Source organism: Lissotriton helveticus, chromosome 2_1, assembly GCF_964261635.1.
Source record: "Lissotriton helveticus chromosome 2_1, aLisHel1.1, whole genome shotgun sequence".
NCBI lineage: Eukaryota > Metazoa > Chordata > Amphibia > Caudata > Salamandridae > Lissotriton > Lissotriton helveticus.
The window spans coordinates 745565482-745589395 of record NC_136059.1 but is presented as its reverse complement, the minus strand read 5'-3'; the positions used below and the strand labels follow the sequence as shown (position 1 = coordinate 745589395).

General features: G+C 44.6%; 1 pseudogene; it reads left to right on the top strand.

Annotated features, from left to right (window-relative positions):
* The first annotated feature begins 10301 nt into the window (after positions 1 to 10301).
* Positions 10302 to 11932, top strand: LOC144820692 (18S ribosomal RNA; annotated as a pseudogene).
* Positions 11933 to 23914: the final 11982 nt, after the last annotated feature.

Below are 23914 nucleotides of genomic sequence, written 5' to 3'. Positions count from 1 at the left end.
CATCCGGCCCTTGATTCTGTAGGTAAGCTGTAATCAGGTGGCCTGGTGGCGCCTCTACACCCCTCATTTTCTGAGATGTAAAATTTGTAGAAACAAATAATAAAGAAATGGAACAACTATCATAAGGCACCTGCACTTTAATAAAGAAGTATCATTGGGAAACAATATCTGTAGAACATGCAAGAACAAAGTAATATGGACACTTTAAACCCAGGGGACCAGATAAGGCAAAAGAGAATTTTTTTTATCACCCCAGATAATAAATTTAAAGAAGAATTAATTTAGACAACAAGTTTTGAAAGTAACATCGATAAATTTGCACAAGGCTGTTGCACTTTAATCCCCGGGACTATATCAGGCATCAACTAATTTGCACAAGGCTCTAGCACTTTAAACCCCGGGACTATATCAATTATGAAGGAAAAACTGTTACCTCTCTATACAAGAGATTTAAAGAACTATCAATTCAAATAATAAGTATTGAAGATGGACCTATGTGGGGGGTTATGAATGAGAAATAAATCAGTGGTTTAAAAGAAGCTGCTGTAGCAATAGAAACGTAAAACAGGAATTAATGTTTTTAACATAAGTGTTTGTATGATTATTTAGAGATTTTATGGATATTCTTTTTAAATGAGAACAACTTGACAAAACGGTCTAGGATAACGCTTTAGAATGGTAGTAAATAAATTGTTTACTTTTATGATATGCAGTGAATGAATGTAAGTGTAACGCTTTTTATTGACTAAACGCTCAAATAAACATTATTCTTGTGTCTAGAACCTCCAGTCTTCATACAGTAGAACAAACTCAATCCCCATGTTTGAACCAAAAACAGCAACAACAGCCCTGCAACATCCCCCTCCTTCGGGCAGTGAGCCCAAACAACTGGGGCCTGCAACCCCATCCCCTCATGGGAGGCCATGGCCTGAGCTTCCCCATGTGCAACTTGCAGAGAGCTTACCATCCCACAGGAGGCAAGGTCCAAAGGGCACTCAAACCTTCTCCTGTGGAGCGCAGCCCTCCCAGGTACGCGTGACCCATAACACTAATGATCGAGGTTAACTTCAGTTCTGGAGTTTGATCTCCATCATCCCCCACTCCACTCTGGGAAAGTGGGCAATACTTAAGCTACCCTATCTCAACATGAATTTTTGTGTGGTTGCATCATTCTCAGCATGCATGTAACGAAATAGACAGTCACCCACTTTTCCACTTAGGACAGGCATTATGCTTGCAAGCCAAGTTATCTGTCCAGTCCAATCTCCTCCATCACCCAGCATCAGTATACTTTAGGAGCAACTGCTAATGCACGGCAACAGGCAGCGTTCTAATACCTTGGCTCTGTATTGCACTTTTACCTTCATTAGGAATAACCCAGTTCTATACTGTCACTCAGGGAGTCAAGCTCCCCTCTCCTACATAATACTGATTCTTGGGTTTCAGGAATATAGTTGGAGTCCACTAGCATGCCATCTGGGAAGACCACAATCCTGCCCCCTTGCAGGATACCATTCACCTAAACTGAGTACGTAGGGTGCCTCTATAAGCGCTCTGATTTCTGGATAGGACCTCTTCCAGTTTGATTGTTACCTGATGTCCGTCTGAGTGCCATACCTCCAAGTGAGTCCACCCAGTCCTCTGCTTCTCCCCAAGTGGTGAAAAAAATACCCTTGATTTTATATGGGGCTTGCAAACTGGGTAAGCCTCTCACTGTTACCTCATTCCTCTCTCAGCAGTACCCCTTTTATGTCCAGCTCAGGCCTATCATGGCCAGTTTCCTAGCCTGGGGCAAGTAAAACTCATAGCAGGTCCCGGACACACACCCATCTGTCACACTCCATGTTGTAGATGAACAACAATGGAGGAACATGCATCAGCACAGGGACCCACGATGAACCTAAAGGTAAAGGATAGGTGGAAAATGGGTTTAATAAATTGCAGTTCCATTCCAGCACATACATTCGAGATAAGAGGTCTAATCAAGGAAGAGCAGCTAGACGCCCTTTTTTTAACTGAGACATGGCTCATGGTATGGTATACCCCCGGCCTACTTATGGCCCTGCCAGCTGCATACAACATACGTAGACAGGAAAGAATGGGAAAAATAAGAGGCAAAATAGCCATCATATACAACGAAACTCATAGTTGTACTATCACGCTGATACCCTTCTTGTACTGTGACACTACGTGGTTCAGTATACGGCTATCACCCATCCAAACCTTTTCTGGGACTCTCGTCTATCGACCCTCAGGGCCCTGTAATATCTTTCTGGAAAGCTGTCTGGTTTAATTACAGAGAACGTTCTTTCCAAATAACCATTTTAGTCAATTTTAATATCCATTTAGATAAATAGGACGACCCTACTACCCTCAGATTTATCCTAGATATGGACACTATGCAGTTGAGTCAAAAGGTGCAAGTAGCAACTCATGAAAAAGGGCACATCTTAGTCACTATGTTCACTAATGACCCTAATTTAACAACAGTCACACCCACTCCAGTACCTTGGTCAGACCATTGCTACATCCCATTCACACTGACCAATACACACCTGCAGAAAGTAGGACACATTAAGTACAACCGGGGCAGGAATTGGATAAAAACCATACCAGGAAAACTGAAAGAATCCCTAAAGAAAGGTATTCCTGATATATCTGGGGAGGTAAAGAGTGCAGACTCAAGCTGGGACAAGTGGCTCACAAAAGCAGTAGATGATTGTGACAGCAAGGTGAGAATAGGATCAAACCAGTCACGAAGGAAACCAACTTGGTTAAATAGCCATCTTGCCTCCTTAAAAATAGCATGTAAAAAAAAATTGAAAGAACTTGGAAGAAATCTTATGATATCACCTTAGAAGGTCAACACAAAAAAGAGATCAGACACTATCATGATGAGATCAAGCTAGCTCAGGTGAGATACTTTCAGGGAAAAATTGAGACAGCCTCTAACTCCTCAAGAAAACTTTTTAAGGTGGTTAAATCCCTCACACTTATAGCACCTGAGGCCCCCCTAAACTCCTCCTCTAAGGGGAGATGTAATGAACTTGAAGTTTTCTTTAAAACCAAGATCAAACCCATTTATGATTCCATGTTAGAGAACACGCATACCTCACACACTCAAGGAAATAAGCCAGCCATTGTGCCCCAAGTGAGACCAACGTTTAAGGCATTTCCAAAAATGAGTATAAATACTACAACCAAGATCCTATAATGTATTAAATCCGGATCGCGGTTGGACCCCATTCCCCCCCACATCTTATTACAGGGAGGAGATACTGTCTCAAACAACAGCCACAGAGTTACTTAATGTATCTCTCAGACAGGGGAGAGTGCCAAAATCTTGGAAACATGCCATTATTCGCCCTCTGATTGAAAAGCCTCACTTAGACCCAAAAGACCTAGGGAATTTCGGCCCTATATCACTTCTCTCCATTGTGGGAAAGATGGCTGAAAAACATGTCAATCACACGCTGTTCCAGTTCCTAGAGGAGAATGAGATTCTCCATAAGACCCAAATGGGCTTCAGACCAGCACACAGCACCGAAACCGCCCTACTGCTTGTTACACGGAAATTGAATAGCATCCTTGACCACAGGGTTGAGGCTGGCATCTTGCTGCTCGACCTGAGTGCAGCGTTCGACGCGGTGGATCACAAGACTCTCCCTCAGGCTAAAGGGAGCAGGGATGCAAGGTCAAGCACTAAGGTGGATAGTGTCGTTCCTGAATGACAGATCCTTCCAAAGTACAGAAGGCGGACACTTCTCAGACAACTTCAAGGTCTCATGTGGAGTACCACAGGGCTCCTCCTATAGCCCCACATTGTTCAATTGTTACATGCAGCCGCTGGCCAACATTGTACAGGAATTCGGGTTGTCAATTATAACATATGCAGATGACACCCAACTGGTAGTCTCAGTGACAGAGGACCCCGAAGCTAAAAATAAGTTTGTGCCCCCCTGCATGGAAAAAATAGGCAGATGGATGACACACACTTAATGGGAACAAAACAGAACTAATGTTCCTAGGCAACAAGTTAGCACCGCAAATCACGATGAACTGTCCAAAAGAACTAGGACTTCCCCCGGAGCATAAGGACACCATAAAAACATATGAATGTGGTTAGACTGCAACCTCACAATGGAGTCCCAAGCCAGGAAACTAGCACTCACCTGTTTCGGAATCCTCAGGATGCTCCGAAAAATCATGGACCTCATTCCAGAGGAGACCCAGAGAACTGTGGTTCAGGCGCTGGTGGTCTCGTGTCTCGTTTACGGAAATACTCTCTTCCTGAGTTCACCAAAATATGTGTTGAAGAAATTACAGGTGGTGCGGAATGCTGCAGACAGACTACTTAGAAAAACACATGCACATGAATCAGCATGAAAGGCACTGAAGTCGCTCCACTGCCTGCCAGTCCAGGCCAGGATAAAGTTTAAAACGCTGTGCATCGCACATAGGGCCTTAAAGGGAAAAGGACCAACCCTACTTAGAATCCTGATCACACCCTGCACACCAGAAAGAGCCTTAAGATATACCACAGAATACCTGGACAAAACCGCCAGGGTTTGGAGAGCCTGATGGGGAGGAAGATATTTTTCGCATATAGTGCCAAAACTTTGGAATTCTATGCCTACAGATCTGAGAATCACCGTTAACAAGTTGGCCTTCAGAAAGAAACTGAAGACCTGGCTTTTCCCAGGTTGAGCCCCAATCCATGCTCACTCATCTCCACAGCGCTGGGAAGCCCACGGGCAGCTACGTGCTCTATAAAACTGACAAACATAAACATAAACACTGACTGTCACTTAGGTAATCAAGGCCGCAGTCGCCGGGTTTTCAGGCCCTTGGAAAATGCCAGGTTGCCACTCCTAGGTGCCACAAAGAGTCTCTCCAGAGCCCCCCACTTAGACGTCCCTCAAGACAGGGCTTCAGAGGGCCAATTCCACGCATGGCCACCAGCATGGGCCTCTGCATGTTGGCACTCCTGCCTGCAGCTTCTGATGCCGTTCCTCCAGGCCATGGCTGCTTTCTGTATCGGTTGCTCTGGAGCTGGCGTTCACTGCAGGAGGCTCTCCAGAGCCGTCCCATTGATCCAGCAACCAGGATAGGTAGCAGAGGGCAGAATCTCTTTGTGCCTGCCGACACTGGTGCATTTCTGCCTGTGCTTCTGCCCCGCAACTCCAGCGTTGCATCTCCAGGCCTGGGTCACTGTGGTTCCACCTGGGGCTGTCGTTCACTGGAGAAGGCTCTCCAGTCATCACACCTACATATCACCCAAGATAGGGATGCAGATGGTCAATTCTCAGTGCAGCCACTAGCACAGGCCTCCTCCTGCTGCCATCCCTGCCATGTAACTTCTGTGCTGAGATCCAGGCTTAAGCCACCTCCAGACGCGCTTTCTTCTGCCCTTAAGTGCAAGAAGAGGGGAGCACAATATACGCTCTCATTCACACCCCGTGGGCTAAAATGCCCTGTGGTCCTATTTGGATCCCCTTTCCTGCCTTTCTGCTGAGCTTTTCAAGGCAGGGGGTACTCACCATGAAAAGGTCAGCAGAAAGGCAGGTTGTATTTGCCACGGGGGTGCCCGAATCAACACCGCTTACATAGGCTTGCGCTGTTCCGACCGCCGCGGGATCCAAGAACTTGTTGGTTGTGGTTGTTTTGTGGTGGTTCAACTGCCTTTTTTGTAGTCAGACTAACAAGGATGTGGCGGTCGTACCACCACCTACGGTACGGTGGTCTCAAGATCACCATACTCATAATCAGGGCCACAGTGTTTACAGCAGTGTAGGTTCTTTGGTTAGATATGATTTCCATATGTTTTAAATTAAGGTACCTTTATTGTGCAATGGTAATTAGTTCTGAGGATGCTCTCATCCAATTTCAGTCAATGGCAAACCATGTCAAATCATCTGTAAATTGTATTCTATTACTTTTGTCTTAGGCTATTGAAATGTCTCAATAGGAAATGAGGCTGTTAAAGGATAAAATATTGGTACCGTGCATTTTGTGTATGGATTGACGGGTGAATGACAGAAATATTCAATCAAAAATATTGTGTGGATGTATTTTGGGTCAAAAATTCAGTGACTATCAAAATATTGTGGAACAGAATATCTAAGGTAAGAATACTATTTATTTTGGTATACATTATAATTTTGAAGGAATATTGTTGAATTGAATAGGTTTAATATAGTTGTGTCAAATATTTTATATTATAATTTTGATAAACATTATTTAGTATTTTAATTTTAGCTGTTAATATTGTTAAGTTTAATCATTACCAATTCTTTAAAAATAGTTTATAATTATAAACGTTTCCTATATTTCTTCTAATTTAATTAGTGATTATAATAGCAGTTTGTTGGCTTTGGAGGGGAATTGAATTGAATTGAATTTGAATTGAATTGAATTGAATTGAATTGAATTTGAATTTAAAATATTTATATAGCGCAACGTTCACCATGCGGTTTCTTGGCGCTGTGGAGGCTACTGTAGCAGTAAAAACAAAAAAACTGATGGAGTAGAGAGGATTAAAGTCAATTTACATTAAGAAAAGCCTGGGTGAAAAGGAAGGTCTTAAGATCTTTTCGGAAAAAGGAGTAATGTGTGGCCAGACGCAAGTGATCGGGGAGGGAATTCCAAAAGGATGGTGCCAAGAAAGAGAAGTTGGCTCCGCCCCATTTCTTGCGTCTGTACCGGGGTACCTGGAGGAGTGATTGGGTAGATGAATGAAGCTCACGGGCAGGAATGTACTCTTTTAGTAGGGAAGAGATGAAGGCAGGGGCAGTCCCTTGGCGTGCCTGGAAAACCATACATCCGGTTTTAAAGAGGGATCGCTCCCTAACAGGTAGCCAATGTAGTGCCTTCAGTAGGGGAGTAGAGTGATGGAAGCGGGGGAGGCCATACACCAATCTGGCCGCCTGGTTTTGGACCAGCTGGAGCTTTCGCAGACTATACGCTGGGATGCCGTTGTAAAGGGCGTTAGCATAGTCCAGCCGGGAGATAACCAGAGCGGACATGATTAACTTAAGTGCAGGGGGAGAAAAGAAACGAGAAACAGAGCGGATAGTTCGAAGGACAAGAAAACAGGAGGAAACCACAGAACTGATTTGTGAGTGAAGGTTGAGATGATTGTTAAGTTTAATGCCCAGAGTTTTAACTGAGGGAGAGGGTGTAGGAGGGGATCCTAAAGAAGAAGGCCAAAAGAAAGGGTTCCAGGGACTGGAGGAACCACCCGTAAGGACCAATTCTGTTTTGTCAGGGTTCAACTTCAGATGGTTGTGGTTCATCCAGTCCCTGATGAAAATCATAGTAGACTGGAAATTAGAAATAGAACGAGGGGAAGAAGACAGGTTAAAGATAAGCTGGAGGTCATCTGCATAGTTATACACAGGGAAAAGGGTGAGAAGTTAATTAGATTCAAAATAATTTCTATTTATTGTTAATTATTTCTTATTTTTAATTTAATATTAAATTCATCATTAATTATGTAATTTGTTAAGCTCTTAATTGCTATTACGTATGCAACTTTAGTTTGGTCATCCTAATTTTTTTTATTCTTTACATTGATGTTATTAATTCATATTTTATTGGCGGGTTGTTGAGTTTGTAGAGGAACAGGGCAGTAAGGTAATTACATTATAATTAACTTAATTAATAGGTTCATAATGCTTTATTATAAATCTAATATTTTATTACTTAATAATTTTCAACGTACATAATTATGTATTTGTTATTTTAGTTATTTAATATTAATTTGTAAATTATAATGTATCTTTTATTACGTATACATTTGTTAGTAATCTTAATAGCTGGTTATTGGATTAGTAGAGGAGCTGGGTGTGAAATATTAAAATGATATTTTTTAAGATTAATTGTTAATTTTAATATTGTTTATATTAATGATGAATTATGAGTATTTTACATGTTTATTTATCATGTAATTTTTTTTTTAATTTGATGTTTGTATTCATGTACTGCTACATGACTTTAACACCGACATTTAAAAATGTAAGTAATATTTCCATGTTACAAAGTGTACCACTGAGTAGTTACAGTTAGGACCAGGTTTCCTTAGGACACTGATTTTTAGTAAAAATACAATTAACCTCTACTTGAAATGACCTTGCCTTTCCTTTGTATCGACTGAATGCGTGTAATCTCTTCCAATGTATTAGAGGCATGACCTTATTTCCTCCTTTAGTGTATTCAAATTAAATGTGACAGTCATATGTAAGGTTCACCTAGTTTCTAAAGGTTTGCATAAATGGGATAATATCTGTCAAACGTGTTGGTATGTTTGTGCCACATGACTCAATATAGTCCCACACTATTATGGTCGGTTATCATCTGCTTGATGCGAACAAGAACACCACCTGGTCATGCGCAATGCTTCCCAATGGCCGGGCTACCCTGGAAGTCCTGATAAGGGCTCATTTGCTTCCTTGAGTCCAGCCAGGGCTCCAGGAAGCAATGGCACGTTCATGCCTTCCGTCCCATCGGCTCTGTCATTTGCACAGATTTCAAGAAAGGGGAGTATTTCTTCTCCAAATTACTTGGGACAAGGTACTCTGGACCCCTAATAGGTCCAGTGGTTCTTGGACAGGAGCTGCCAGTGCATGGGTGAGCCCACCAGGGCCCAGGTCTGCCCCTGCATCCCAATGTTGCCCGGTGGGCCTTTGCTCTGGGCCTTCCTTCCTGAGAGAGGGCAGGGACATGAAACCGTCTTCTCAGCTGCCATGGAATTCCCAATGAGGGCTCAGTTGCTTCCTCAAGTCCAGGCAGAGCTCCAGACGGCTGGGTGCATTGTCACCAGTGGTACCCTTTATTCCTCGGGCGCACTGATTAAAAGACAGGGTGGTAGCCTTTCTCCGGATTACTAGGAACAGGGTACTCTGGATGCCCTTGTGTTCCAGCGCTTCTCAGCTGGGTTCGGCCCGGGCTGGCCCACCTGGTCCACCAGGATCCTGGGTCCCCAACTGCCTCCCAGCTCTGCCTGACTGGCATTTCCTCCGAGCCTGCCTTCCATGAGTACAGGTAGGGACATGAAGCTGACATTCCAGTGCAGGGCAGCCTGACCAGGGAGGGTTCGACCAGCATGGTATACTCAGATTTACTGGGTTTGCTTGGTCCATTGAGGGATGGACTGCTTCACCATCCTTGGACGTGCTTCCAGGGACATGAAGCCACCTTGCTGCTGTTTTGGAAGTGCCGATGAGGGCTCATTTGCTACCTCAAGCCCAAGCAGGGCTCCAGAAGGCTGCGTGCCTTTTTGCCAGCAGCCCCCTCTGTCTCTGGGTGCTCACGGATTACAAGAAGGTGGTAGCCTTCCTCTTGACAACTAGAGACAGGGTACTCTGGATCCCCTTGTGACCCAGTGCTTCTCAGCCGGGTGCTGCCCAGGCTGTCCAGCCTGGTCCACCACAAGACTGGATCCGCGCCTGCCTCCCAGCCCTGGTTGATGTGCCTTTCCTTTGAGCCTGCCTTCCACAAGAGCAGGTAGAGACAGGAAGTCGACATCCCAGCACAGGGTGTCCCGCCCTTGGAGGTTCTGGCCAGCGCCATATATTCCGCTTGATTGGGTATGCTTTGTCTGTTGAGGGATGGACTGCTTGGCCAGCCTTGGCTGTTGCTTCAAGAAACATGAAGCCAACATCTCTGCTCCTTTGGGAGTTTCTCAAGCCCAGGCTAGTCTATAGGAGGCTGGATGCCTTATCACCAGTGGCCTCCTCTGTCACTCAGTGTGTATGGATTACAAGAAAGGGTCTGGCCAGCTCTGTATGCTCTGATTGATTGGGTATGCTTGGTCTATTTTGAGATGGACTGCTTAGCAAGCTTCTGCTGTTGTTTCAAGCAAAGAGCTTCCACCCTGCCAGGGACCGATGACTTGAGGAGACCCTACACAGCAAAGCGAAGGCCCTCAAGTGGTCTGACCAGAGTGGAAGCGGGACATGTGGGTTATGCTGTGCCTGGTCCTGGATGCTGCCTCAGTCAGGGTCCGAGAGCACCATGCTGTTTCCCTCCTCCATCTAGTGCATTTCCGCAGCACTTAGAAACTACCGTTCTGTGAGGTGTCCTTAGTCACCCAGGCCGACACCCCTGTGTCTCAATCAGGCTGCACCTCGGCCCACATCTCGCTTCCATGGAGAAGGCTGGAACTACTGTTGCCTGTGTGACTGCAACTGTCCCCCAGCAAACCCTCCGGCAGGTGGGCTTCCCCAGCAGGCTTGTGAGGGGTAAAAAGGTTGGTCCAGGATGGGCACTTAGCTCCAAACAACCCATGCAGCAGGTGTGCTGACCTGGTTGCTCCTAACAATAGCATTTCCTTGTCTCAAAGATTAAGCCATGCATGTGTAAGTACACACACCTGGTACAGTGATACTGCGATTGGCTCATTAAATCAGTTATGGTTCCATTGAGTGCTCCATTTGTTACTTGGATAACTGTGGTAATTCTAGAGCTAATATATGCAGATGAGCGTTGATCTCCCGGGAGCGCACATCTCCGTGATGGCAATGATACATTTGGATGTCTGCCTCATCAACTTTCAATGGTCTTTCTGTGCCTACCTTGGTGACCATGGGTAACTGGGAATCAGGGTGAGATTCCAGAAAGGGAGCCTGAAAAATGGCTACCATATATAACGAAGGCAGCAGGCATGCAAAGTACCCACTCCCGACTGAGTACACTTTAAATCCTTTAACAAAGATCCATGGAAGGGCAAGTCTGGTGCAAAAAAGCAATGGTAGTTCCAGCTCGAATATCATGTATTAAAGTTGCTCATTTAAAAAGCTCATAGTTGTATCTTGCGATCGAGCTGCGTGGCAGCTGTGAGGTGAGCTACCGCTTGTGCCAGCCCCGGCCTCTCAGTGTCCCCTTGAAGCACTTGACTGAGTGTCCTAGGGGACTCATGCATTTACTTACAATGTTAAAAGCAGGCAGGTCAACTGAATACTTCAGCTAGGAGTAATGGAATCGTACTCTGGTTCTATTTTGTTGGTTTTCGGAACTGGGGTTATGATTAGGAGGAATAGCCACAGGCATTTGTATTGTGCCACTAGAGGTGAAATTCTTGGACCGGACAAGACGAACCAAAGTGAAAGCATTTGCCAAGAATATTTTAATTAATCAAGATTGAAGTTGGAGCTTTAAAGACGTTCAGATACTGTTGTAGTTCTGACCATAAACAATGCCGACTAGCTATCTAGCAGCGTTATTCCCATTACCTGCTGAGCAGCTTCTGGAAAATCAAAGCCTGAATTTCGGGGGCATGACAGAAAGACAACTCCATGAGTGGAGCATGTAGCTTAATTTGACTCAACACGGGAAACCTCACCTGGCCTGGACACGGAAAGGATTGACAGATTGATAGATCTTTCTTGATTCTGTGGGTGGTGGTGCATGGCCCTTCTTAGTTGGTGGAGTGATTTCTCTGGTTAATTCTGATAATGAACGAAACCCCTCTATACTTACTAGTTACGTGACCCCCAGCAGTCGGCATTGAACTTCTTAGAAGGGCAAGTTGCATTTGACCTCAGGAAATTGAGCAATAACAGTTATGTGATGTCCTTAGATATCTGGGACTGTCATGCGCTACACTGAACAGATCAGATCAATGTGTGTCTACCCTTCACTGACAGGTGTGAGTAACCTGCTGCACCACGGATTGAGCACTGCAATTATTTCCTATGGACAAGTAATTCCCAATAAGTGTGGGTCATAAGCTTGAGTTGATTAAGTCCCTGCCATTTGTACACATTGCCAGTCGCTACTACAGATTGGATGGTTTAGTGAAGTCCTCGGATCTGCCCAGCTTGGGTCAGCAACAGCCCTGATGGAGTGCCAAGAAGATCATCAAACTTGACTATCTAGATTAAGTAAAAGTCATTACAAGGTTTCGGTAGGTGAACCTGTGGAAGGATCATTAATGGCAGAGCAGCCTAATCAACTGACAGCAATAGCCTGAAACCCTCAGCTGTCTCCCACATGGAATACGCCCTAGGCACAAGGTCTGGCCTTGCCCTTGCATGCCCTGGCTGGCAGATCTGTCTGTTGTCTGGGCATGGGCCGGGATCCTCAACCGGGGAGAACCTTACCAATATACTCAGGAGGGACCGGGGAAGGGGGTGTACCTGGCCCCTCTTGGAGGGGCACAATGGTAGGCCCTCCCAAGAATTAAACTCACGCTCACCCAGTGGGGAGAAACTGAATGGCAGTGCCTTGCCAGGCTTGGATCAACCCCGAAGGCCCTGCTGCCTGAGAATGAGCCACCTCGTGGTGTAAAAGAACAGCTAAATGCCTCATCATCTAATTAGTGACACTCATGAATGGATGTATGAGATTCCCACTGTTCCTACCTACCATGTAGCGAAACCACAGCCAAGGAAACGGGCTTGGCAGAATCAGCTGGGAAAGAAGCACTATCGAGCTCGACTCTAGTATGGCACCATGAAGATACATGAGAGGTATTGGATAATTGGGAAGCCATCGGTCCGCCAGTGAAATACCACTACTCCTATTATTTTCTCTCGATTTTCAGTATGACTACAGACCATAAAATGAGGTCCTCATAATCCTTCAGATTTTTTGGGTTTCAAGCAGGAGCTGTCAGAAAAGTTAACAAAGTGATAACTGGCTTACGGCGACTAGGCATTTAAAACAATGTCACTTTTTGATACTTTAATGTTGGCTCTTCCTATAATTGTGAAGCAGAATTCATAAAGCATTGGATTGTTCACCCAATAATAGGGAATGTGGGCTGTGTTTAGACTGTCGTGAAACAGGTTAATTTTACCCTGTGTTGTTGCACATCCTGCTCTGTATGAGAGGAACCACTGGTTCAGATATTTGGGGTATGTGCTTGGCTGAAGAGTGAATGGGGAGAAGCTACCATCTGTAGGATTATGACTAAATGCCTCTAAATCAGCATTCACCCTAAATCAAAAGGATACTGCTGTGGTGTGGAGCCTCTGTTGGCTTGGGATAGTCAGCCTCATGGGCCGATGCTTAGAGACACTTAATTGGGGACCGGAGAGCAGAGAGAAGGAGGCCACCTCCATCGCTTTTACTGCACTGCATGTTTGTGGGGCATTGGGTGCTAAATCATTCGGAGACAACCTGATTTTGGGTCAAAGATTTTTAAGAAGCAGAGCAGCTACCTCGCTGCAAGCTATTGAAAGTCTTCCTCTGACCAAGCTTTTGTCTTGGGGTGGGCCTGTGCGAAGCTGCCTCCACCATATGCTGATCAGCACAGGAGGCCTTCCCCTCCTGCCTGCACCACCAGGTGCAGAGATTGGAGCATGTTCCCTTGCGGTTCAGCAGGATGACCAAATGGCCAGACCAGAATTCCCCTACTCCCGCATAAGTCGCCAGGAGGCAAGCAGCCCCGAGAAGGAGCCTCCTAAGCACCGGTCTCAGAGTGCATGGCCACTTTGGTTGTTGTTGGACTGCTGTGTGACTGGGTCCTTGGTCTGGTCATCCCAGGACATCTGGTTGTTGGTTCGTCCTGGGCCCTCTGGTTGCTAGGCCAGATGGCACAACTTGTTAGGCAACCAGATTATCCTGCTAGGATAACTCCAGTTTCTGTACCCCTTAGGGTTCTGTAAGCCCTCACTTTCTGCAGGTCTAATAGTCAAGGTAAATGGGCTTCCCAGACAGGCACATGAGAATAGGATGGCCTGGGCTTAACCCTCCTGGCTCCTTGGGCTCCAGGAATGTAGAAGGCCCCCACCCACCCAAGGCAGCACCCTGAGCCCAAGGTATGGCAGTGACAATTATTACACAGGGCAGGGTGGCTGCAGACTGGGAAGGACTCTCTTATCCCCCCACTGGGTTTGGGGTAAAGATTAGAGACCAGTCCTGCATGAAGACCCAGCCTCCAGTGCACCGAGTGGAACACGAGCCTGGGAGAGCCCAGAGAAGCCCTCAGCAGATACCTGGGCCCAGTATCGAATGGCAGCGACTCTCAATGTTATGGCCACCCAGGAGGTATCGTTGGCAGGCCTGGCACAAGGCTTACCATGCTCCTAAGAATGAGCAGGCAAAATGGAAACGACAGACCCGGGGAGCCCTCTCTCCCCTGTGTGCAGCAGGCAATGCCGTGCAGGTACTGATTTTGATGTTCCCATTGCAGTGACTATTTAACCTGTCTGGTGGGAATGCCAAACAATATCCCAACAGACAGGAGAAAACTCCTCATTTGGTGGGCGGTTCAAACATGGATTTGGTGGTGCAGGAGCATGGCGGTTCCACTCTTGCACCACCAAATTCATAATAAGGCCCATAGTTGTTATGATGAACTTAAATTCATTTATAACTTTATCTATTTTTAGTAATTTAAATTAAATTAACTTTACTTCTATGGGATTTATTTTAAGTCTTTGCCTCCAATATTTTCTATTGGAGTGTGTTACCCTATCAGTGATTGGAGTTATTGGCCATGCGTGTTGCTGGATGTATTTCAGCTGGGAGACGGAGTAGATTTATGACTGTTTTGGGCCCAGTTTGGCTGCAGTAACTTTAGGAGTTCAGTTTTTTTAATAGGAAGTGTTTATTCTTTTGTGGGTGAGGCATTTCCCTCCATAACCCACTCCCTACGTTTCCATTAACCCATCCTTACACCTCACATAACCCTTCCCCTTTAGGAATAAGTATTCCCCATTTGCAGCCATTCCGCCCTGTCCCGCCCACATTTACTACTAAAACATATTTTTTTGTGCACGAAGACTCCTCAGTCAGTGCGTAGATCTCAGGACAAAAGATAGGAGAGGCGGAGGTGGTAACTCCCCATGTAGATTTGTAAATAGCATTTTGCAGTATGCGAGTAGTACTACTAAACGCAGTACAAAACGCAGTTTGTGAATAGGCCTCTTCCTTGTTTCTATTCGTCACTATTGTATGAATATATTTTAGGTAGGTGCATACCTTTTTGTGAACTTAAATCCTTGCAAATAAGGCCCATGTCAAAGTTATAATTAACGTTTTGGAGGGCAAAACAGGAAACTCAGCATTCATTTTTAGTAAGCATATGGGTTGTATCATCTAGAAATTAAAGAATCTAGTACCAGGGAAATAGGAAATAAGATCCTGTCCAATTAGACGCTTTACCAAATTTTGCGGAATAACTTAACAGAGTTTCTTCATCCACAAAAAAACCTGAACAATATTCTAGGTATGTAAGTACGTGTGATTTGTAAATACCAAACTACTTTTATAGCATTTCTGTTTCAACAGCCCCATTGTTGACGAGGTCTTGTGAATCTCTCTCATAGAGACTGATTGCAATTCACGTTATAAAAACAAGACAACCCTAAATCATTTTATCGGTTGGTAATAAATTACAGGGGTGTTTGCTCTTCATCGATCAGGGTAAACACTTTAAAATGTTATTCTGTTAGAATTCAAGTGAGGCGTGTATTAAACATTCGTGAAATAAAGTTCGATGAATTACTTCACTTATCGGTGATGTATGATCACTTTTTTGCATAACTGTTTGAAGCATCTGCTGAAAGAATTCGGCTCATGGGGTCCATTTAACTTTGTAAATATGTATTTACTAACTCGCAAGCTCATGAACGGCCTAGCGATCAAATCGTCTACAAGAAGTCGATTTATGCATAAGCAAAATAAAAAAAGTCACCCTTTGAAATAAAAAATACAATTTTTTAATTTGCTAATTGAACAACTGTACACAGTGCAATTGAGCCATTGCGATCCTAAATTTGGATAGAGAGTCGAGCACACCAGTGAATATTTCACTGCAGTGAATATTCCACTGGCGGAACATGGAGTCTTTTAAAGGACCTGACACCTTTCAGCCTGCCATCATGTTTTCTATCTGATAATAACTTGTTCAAAGTTGAATTATCACGGTTGGCTGCACCCTATCACACCTTCGGATTAGGAAAGTGGAGCTTAGAGGTATTTGTGAAGTATTTCTTGATTATTCAAAAAGTAGCTGCTGATTGAAGTAGGCTGCAGCACAGCAGACTTCACCCCTGCGAGCAGCAGGAGCTTTGAACCATGCCTCTATAAATTGACCTTCAGAGATTATTATGACCTTCAGACTGTTGCTACATCACTGAAGTGAGTTTTTGAGGGATTTCACGATAAGCCACTGGATTACTCGGTGATTCTGTGTCAACACCTTTGATAACCACTTGCCAAGAAGATGGTTATTTAAAAAAGTATTTCAAATGCTACCCTCTTAAGAGATCACAGATGCATTCATGCGGCATACGTTGCATTTAGACACATATCTTAACTTCAACCTGCCAGTATGAATGATGCAATTTTCGTAAATATTCGAAAGATCATGGGTGCCATGGATATGGGCAAATTGTGCTGTGCAGTAGACGGATAGAACTATAGATACAACAGTAGCTGATGCTCTTTGTAAGTATCTACCATTAATCATAAACATTAGAAGAGCATGTATTTGTTTAAAAAAAAGTAATAAGGAAACGAAGGGAGAGAGCACACTGCCTGGCATTGCAGCACACAATTCTCCCACATACATTGTGGTAAATGCAGTGAATGATAATACTCACTTTCGATTAAAGTATTAAGTATCCACCATTGGTAGTGCAGCCAGTGCTGGGTATCTCCAGTCACGTATCTGGATATGTGTTCATTGTCAGTAGAGAGTTGACACCTCAAATGTGGGGGTGCTAGTGATGCTGCTCACAGCTGTCTCAGATTTCTGTACCACTCCCAGAGTACAGGTGCATCCCAATGAGCTTGTCAGCCAGATAACCTAAAGGATCCAACCACAAAAAGGAGAGGAAGCACACTGCACATACCAGCACACAATTCACCCAGATGCTTTGTGGTAAATTCAGCACATGATAACTCTCACTTTAGTCAAAAGTCTTTAGTGTGCCATCATATTTCTCCAACATCAGACTGCAATGTGTATTTGTAAGCAACATTTGTCACAGCAATGTAACTGTCAAGTCAACTTCCAATCTTTTGGAGCAATTACACCAAATAAGAAAAATTTGGTAGAGAGCACACTGCCTGGCATACCAGCACACAAATCACTTTCGTGCATTTCGGTAAATGCAGTGTATGATAACACTGACTTTAGATGAAAGCCTTTAGTATTCACCATTATTGGTGCATCCAGTGATGGGTATTTCTAGCTGTATTTCAGGATATTTTTCCTTCTTCAGTAGGGAATAACACCTTATACTTGGGGGTACTAGCAAGACTGCTCACATTCTTCTCTGGTTTCTCAACCACTCCAATAGCGCAAGTGCATTCCAATGCGCCTGTCCGCCCAATAACTTAAAGAAGACAAACACTAAAGGGGAAGGGAGCATATTGGTGGCATACCAGCACACACTTCACCCAAAAGCATTGTGGTAAATGCAGTGCATGATAACACCCACTTTAGTTGAAAATTGAAAGAAATCTGAGAAGACTTTGTAATAATACGTATTTCATTACCTTAGTCTGCTACCATATGATTACCTTTCTACATTATTTAAACTTTCCAAATATGAATACAGTTAGGTTGTATGATACAATGATGCATGCCTTCATCACGCATGGCTAAACAACACGGTCTAAACCACAACTGCATCTTTACCACGGATGCCTTTACCACTCATTCCCTTACAATGAATATTGTTGCATTGGCATGATTAGTAAAGGGATATGTGTGGCACAGATCACACATGAGCCCTAAAACCAGATTTCCTGGCCCTGTAATCCACCCCAGCCCTAAAAGCTACCCTGAGTCCCCTAAAACTCAAACCTTGCCCAAAAAACTACCCTGGCCCCATTTGCCCCACCTTCAGCAATAAAACTGAACCCAGCCCTGAAAACTACCCCTTCCATCCTGCCCTGAGCCCTAAAACCTCACCCCTAGCCCTGAAAACTACCCAGACCCCACATCCTGAGCCCTATAACCGGCCTCCAGCCCAAAACACTACTACCTCACCCAAAACCAAGCCCCAGCCCCACCTACTAAGCCGTGTCCAGGTCCTTCCTTTCCTGAGCATCCCTGTTCCTCTTTCCACCTATCCACTCCGCATCTAGAACGCTGACTTCCTTAACCACGCACATGTATGGTTAAGACATATGCATGGTTCAAGCAAGCGTAGTTACACTTGCATTGAAATGGCACTCGTGGCTCAGCCTGCTTTAAAAATGCTTTTTCCCATTCAACTATTGTATGCAACACTAGTCAGCTTGTGATGTGCATATTGTGAAGCATGGGAAGATCCGCTGTGCAATTGTCTTCTTCTTGCCCTATGAACACATATATATTGATATTAGATTACTTTAATGTCCCTCTCAATGGTGCATCATAACCAGATATTTTTCTGTTTCCCTTGTTTATTGGAAGGTGGCATCAACTATGTCTTGATTGCAGATCTACTTCCCCTCCTTTAGCCCCAGTGCTGATGTAGACTTGGTGCCCCGGTGCGATACGTGAGGTTCGGGGATGTGTAGGTTCTTGATGCAGCCACTGCAACAGCGCTGCATTGATTTCTACAGTCACCGGCGCACGATGCATTGGTTCTTGCAGCCGCACAGCAGGGCCTGCATCGGAATCGGTGCGGTGAACTCAGCCTTCGTAGATCAGTGCACTCGATGCGGCATGGGGCGATTCCCCCAGCCTCAGATAGGCTCTGCGTCGGTTTCTTTGGCGATGCATTGGAAACAGGTGCGGATTCATTGCGCTTCTCATTGTTGCATTACATTTCCAGCTCCCAACAACAGGCACATCCTCCAGAGGTCCTGAACAGCGACAGGCACCTCTTAGCAGGTCAGAACTCCCAGCAAGGAAGTTCAGTGGAGCTGGGGGTGAAGTCTTTGTATCTCTGAGACTTCAAAAAGAGGAGCCAAGCTCTACTTCAAGCCCTTAGAGATCTTCCTCAAGCAGGGGACAGAGCACACAGCAAAGTCCTTGTCCTTTCCTTGGCAGAAACAGCTACTGCAGGCCTACCCCAGACAGCACACAGCAAAGGGGCAGTCCTTCTCCTCAGTTTCTCCAGCTCTTCTCCTTGGCAAAGGTTTGTCTTGAATCCAAAAAGTAATCTAAAAGTCTCGAGTCCGGGCTATACTTTCTATAGCACAAAATCCTTTGTTCTCTGGTGGCAGAGTAGCTCTTTGCCCAGCCAAAACCAGTTCTGTCCTCTCTGGTGCAGCATCCTGGCACAAGGTGGAAACGGCATTGTCCAAGGCAGACCAGGCCCATTTAGGTGTGAAAGAAATCTCCTCCTCTACTCTGAATGCAGCCCAGGTCTATTCAGGCCCTGAAAAGGCAGCACACACCTCATCCCCTCCCCAAGTGGCTGCCTGAACAGAATGCACAGCCTCAGCCTCTGTCATTCCAAAGCCAGGCAGCCAATACACAAACTTAGCAGAGGCACACAGGATTGCTAAGCAAGAAAATACCTACTTTCTAAAAGTGGTATTTCCAAACACAGAATGTAAAAATCATCCTCACTAAAAGATGCATCTCTATAGTCTGAGTTCAGGCATACTAAACTTTTTTCTTCTATCTTGTCCCTGTGGGAAGTTATATTTATAGGATGTTATAACTGAGCTCCCATTCTATACTATGGAATAGATAGCCTTTCAATAGTGAAACACGAAATTTCCAGTATTTCACTATCAGGACATGCCACACACATCAGGGCATGTCATACCTTTCACAAACACTGCATGCTGCCCAAAGGGATACCTTGGGCCAACCTTCGGGGTGACTCACAAGCAATGAAAGAGAGGGTTAGGACCTGGTAAGTGGGTACATTTGCCAGGTCGACATGGCAGTACCAAACTGCATAAAGAAACTGCAGTGGCAGCTCAGAGTTACATTTACAGGCAGCTCATGTGGGTGACACAATCAGTGCTGCAGGCCCACTATCAGTATTTGATTTATAGGCCCAGGGCACACACAGTGCACGGTGCCAGGGACTGACTAGTAAATCAAATATGCCAATCATGGAATCATCAATCCATAAACACAATTTACAGGGAGCACTTGCACTTCGGCACTGAACAGCAGTGGCAAAGTGCCCAAAGCATTTAGAACAGCACAAACAAAGTCCAACACACTCAAAATAACAGAAGGCAAAAGCAAAAATACAGGGGAGACTCACGCCAATGATGCCAGGTTTCATATTTCCTCTCTTGCAGAAACACACACATTTTCCAGTTTTCTAAGTGGTTGCAAATATTTCCTATTTTTTTATTTTTACCTACTTTCAGTATACACGTGGACACCTATAAGTTTCTTAAAAGCAATCAAAATTCAGAATTTTGCAGTGGCACATTTGTGTAGCTTGATTATCGTTATACTATAGACACATTTTGGTGAAATCACAAAATAACAAATGATAGTAGGAGACAGTAGAATTGGGTGACAATGTTTTAATCTGTAAGCTTTTCCCTGATAGCTGATCCGCAAAAGTACTAGGATTGCTAGAACATTTTTCTGCACAGATTTAAAAATTCAATAATCATTATAAACACAGTGGTCAGAGATACACGTGAAGTATTTCTATATGGGTTGACCCTAATTACACAAATTTTGAGTATTAATTGTTTACAGTCCAGTATAGTACCCCGTAAAGGAAGAAATTCAATACTGTTCAGTTAGAATTAAGAACAGTACATGGATGAAGTCTTTGTCAGTGAGCTAATCATTTTACATTGCAGCCTACTGATTTACTGGAGTTTGCTGTAAAACAGTATAATGTAATTTTATGTACTGTTCTGCAACCATTTTCACGAAAGAATTTCCAAAATGAAGGATTTTTGCGGGTATCATAAGGTCAGGCATAAACATGTGATGTGCTCTCTGATGTAACAAATTGCAGCCAACAACATCTCTGATTCTTAGCCAGATTGAACAAGTCAGCTTGATATTGTAACACTGAAATATACAGTAATCTTAGTCATGAATAAACCAGTTTTTTTTCTGCTTATAGGTTTGCGCTTGGAAACGGTTGTTTCTTTTTTCATATATCTTTGATATACATAAATCACGTTTTTTTGACTTTTGTAATTCCAATGCCAGATCTTCAAAATGAAAGACATGTTTGGGGGTATTTAGAAATTTGTGTTGACTCATGCTCTTAATTGATAATATTTCCTGACTTGATAGGTAATGGTCAGAGATAATTTTGTTTATTTGTTTTGCAATTAAGTATTTTGTACAATAAGAATCATGTCCTGTGCAAAGCAAAGAGGGAAATGTAACCAACTGCCCTTTCTTCCCTCCTCAGGCGACGCTGGGTATGCACTCTCCCCACATCTCCTCACCCCTTACAGGCGTGCAAACACTGTACCTCAAGGTAGATACAATAGGGCACACATATGGACTCGAGCCACCATAGAGAGCACTTTGGGTCTGTTGAAGTCACGATTCAGATGTCTCGACTGTACAGAGGGTTGGCTGCTGTACTCCCCAGAAGTCGCGTGCAAGATCATAATAGCCTGTTGTGTTTTGCACAACATTGCTTTAACGCATGGCTTACACATACCCCTGGAACCTCGGCTAGCTCTGAATCTGGGAAACCGGGTCATTGAACATAACCAAGCTCAAGGCATGCAGGTCTGGGATCAGCTCGTTGCCACATTTTTCACATGAGCAACCTGTAGTGTCCTGGACAATATATGGTTTGCTGTCTATTGTCAATTATGAAACTTGGACAGGCATGACTGTATCAATAAATTCCATCCTGAGACGACTATTGAACCCACACTAACGGCATGTAAATCACAGCTTCTGATAGTAGTCAAAAGGTGGAGTGTGCTTCAGGTCATATGCCCATGTCAGCGATCAGTTTAGTGGATGTCCCTAAAAACAACTATTCACGCTGATGACAACCAATACATGTCTTGAGAGACCTACCTGGACCTCATGAGGATGGGTCACTTATTTCCAAAAGGCCATAACCATTGTATACTCAGGCCTTTAACCTCAACAGATTTGACTCCCCCACAAATGATGGGCCCCAAACGTGAGTGATGATGTCATGGGTGAATCAGGCACCATGGGCAAATTTACAATGACTGGGGCATCCCTGCATATCATCAGGGATGCGCCAGTTATTGTGCATCACGGCAGACACCTCTTGCGCCACCATCGATGCGCCGCATTTACAATGCGGCACACTATGGGGCAAGACTAGACAGATGCATAACGCATCTACTGCCGTGAAGGTGATGCATTGCAGGAGTTGCGTTGCAAGTGTGACGCAGCTCCAGCAAGGCTGGGGGTGACCCTATGCCTAACATGCTGCGTCAATCCTTACACCTTCTTCCAGCAGGCATAGGGTTATGACGTAGCATGGCCATAAAAGGGACTGAGTGAACTCTTGTAGATTTCACTCAGCCACTTTCAGGAGGCGTTCCTGTGCCAGAATGCTCCCCCTGCACCGGAACGCCCACAAGTGGCGTAGGGCTTTACAACATGACTCATCTCCCAGATGCGTCACGTTGTAAATACCCCGCAGCATGGCGCTGGCTTAGCGCCGCAGCTGTGACGCAACGATACGCAAATGTGGTGTAGGGGGCTTGTAAATCTGCCCCCATGTGTCTGTGATATATCCACACTCCTCCACCCCAATGTTACGTAACATCACACAACTCTGGTAATGAGCACTCAATATGGACTACATGTACCATAATGCAAAGTATGAGAAAATAAAACTGGGGTTTGATGTTGTGTCACCCCCCCTGTCCGTGCAGAAATGTCATTAAATGGTCTGTTTCCCCTTTTGTTACATATTTATGATTCTCACCTGCACTGTCATTTCATTTTTTCTACAACAGAACAGCAGGACAGCAGTGGATTTGATTACTTATTGTGGATGGATCAGGATGAATACAAAATGGCTGCCAACTATTTCCTGTCATGTAGTTCCTGCCTCCCACTTCCTGTAAAACATTTCCTGTATGAAATTATGTGCTCAAGTCATTTTCGGAGGTTACGGCCCAAAAACGTAATTTCCGGTTTTGAATCGTAATGCACGTGCGCGGACCCTACGCTCTGGAACCGGAAACTACGTTTTTGGGCCGTAACCTCCGAAAATTAACCGGAACACATTAGTTCATACAGGCAATGTTATACAGGTAGTGAGAGACAGGAAATACATCACAGGAAGTAGTTGGCAGCCATTTTGTGTTCATTCTGAGTCATCCTTTATCACTGATTAGATCCTCTGACATCCTGCTGCTCTCAACTCACTTATTTCCCCCAAAATGGCTGAGGAGTATAAAGAGAGAGCACCCCCTTTCACAGAAAGGGAATTAGACATCTTGGTAGAGGGGGTGCTGGACAAATTTCCTCAGCTATATAGGGACCCTGAGTACCAGCTGAGCACTGCAGCCCGGGCCAGGCTATGGACCAACATCGCTGAGCGCTGCAGTGCAGTGGGAGTCTATACCAGGAGTGCTAGGGCATGCCTCAAGCGATTGGAGGACCTAAAACGCTGGTCCCACCACAAGGTTACGGAGCTGCTGGGGCTGTATTCCCAGCACCATGTGCATTGTCCTCGCCTTTCCCCACTGTACAGGAGGGTCCTGCAAGCAGCTTGGCCGACCCTCCATGCTCAGCTGGAGGAGCATGAGCAGCAGAGACTTGGTAAGTGCATCATATGCAACATGTGTCTGGGAGTATGACGTGAGTAAAACAGTGCTGTACCATTGTGTGTCCCATGCTTCCATTCACCAATTCCGTGTCCATGCAGCAGTCACAAAGATTAAAAATGCACACTGTGGCATATGGACTGTACAGGGCAGAGTGCATTTTGGGAGTTGTAGTTTCTTCATGACAACTGGCTAAATGTGCCACACTTGTGCATTCATATTGAAGTCTACTCTGCCAGCACCGCTACCATTGAACCAAGGAAATCTTAACTGATTTGTGCATTGGATGAGCAATGGT